This window comes from Octopus bimaculoides, chromosome 4, assembly GCF_001194135.2.
Source record: "Octopus bimaculoides isolate UCB-OBI-ISO-001 chromosome 4, ASM119413v2, whole genome shotgun sequence".
NCBI classification, from domain to species: domain Eukaryota; kingdom Metazoa; phylum Mollusca; class Cephalopoda; order Octopoda; family Octopodidae; genus Octopus; species Octopus bimaculoides.
Genome location: NC_068984.1, coordinates 72,670,967 through 72,672,673, shown reverse-complemented (window position 1 = coordinate 72,672,673; position 1,707 = coordinate 72,670,967).

Here is a 1,707-nt window from a genome sequence, read left to right as displayed (position 1 = left end):
GATTACTGGTCACATGGTTTCGATCACTAATCACGTGCTGCACAAGCATTTATCATTATAATGCAGTGGTGTACGGATGCCTCTTTATGGTTTAATGGTTAGGATATTCAACTCACGATTGTAAGGTCGTGAGTGCGATTCCCGGCGACGCATTTGTGTCATTGTGCAAGACGTTGTTCCAGTCCACTCAGTTGGAAAAAATGAGTAGTACCTGTATTTCAAAGGGCCAGCCTTGTCACATTCTGTGTCAGACTGTAACTCCTTGAGAATTACGTTAAGGGTACGCGTGTCTGTGGAGTGCTCAGCCACTTGTACGTTAATTTCACGAGCAGGCTGTTCCGTTCATCGGATCAACTGGAACCCTTGTCGTCGTAACTGATAGAGGGCCAGTCCATTTTCATTCCATCAACTGACAGTCCTCTGACGACGGAAGAGGGTGACATCTCAGACTTATCCCGTTGAAAGTGCACAAGAAGTGACAACTTCTGTTACTCACATATGCTTCAAACCATGCAGCTCTGCAACGGAATTGAGTAGTCATCTGAGAGGTTATGGACGGAGAGTCAGAAATGGCATTGACAACGAGGAAACACAAGGAGACTGGAATCACCTGCAATCATCATATACATATGTATGTGCGTGTGGGGGTATGCATAAACATGAATATAAGTGTGTGTCTGTGTTTGTGTGTGTGCGTAGATAGATAGATAGATAGATAGATAGATAGATAGATAGATAGATAGATAGATAGATAGATAGACACACATATGCTAATATGTGAGCGTCAGTGAAATAGAAGTATGCTGAGTGTACTTTACACGAAAGGCAAAAGCAAAAGGAATTATAGCAAAATAAGAACACGAAATATCAGATATTTTACGCAATGGAAACGTGTCTGACAACATACACACACGCGCACAGACACACACCTTTGTGTATATATGTCCACATACACATACGTACACACACACACACATGCATATGAATATAAATGCATACGTTTATATGTATATATGTATGTATATTATATCACTCAAATCGCGTATTCGTTTAGATTGTTTCATGTTTTTATTGATAAAATAGTGAAAATAATGATTTATGTTGAGACATGAAAATAAAAACGTAAAACTAGACAATATGCTAGATTTCCGTCACCATAACATTTGGCATTGCTTTCCATAAACAACGAATTCAATCGTGTGTAGCCATATTTGGGTTTGGAATGATTTTCTGCTAGATTACAGCCGAATGCTACACATCAACTAAAATGTTATATTTGAAGGTTAAAACGAAAGTAAAATGATATATAAATCAAGGTATAAACAAATATTACACAAACATACACGCACAGGGAAGGCAAAAGCGCGCACACATACACACTCACACACTCGCGCGTACGCACGAACTAACACACACACACACACACACACACAAACGCACATACACACACACACAAACACACACACACACACACACACATACACACACACACAAAGGGAACAATCCTGCAAAAAAGAAAATGAAAAAGTTAATAAATAAAACGAAAATCAAAAGCATCTGTGATCTTATTTCAGGGAACTTTTCTGCTTAAATTTTCGAGTACTTCTGAAGAATGATTTTGTTTAAGATTTTAATAATAATAATAAAAATAATAATAATAATAATAATAATAATAATTATTATTATTATTATTATTATTATTATTAT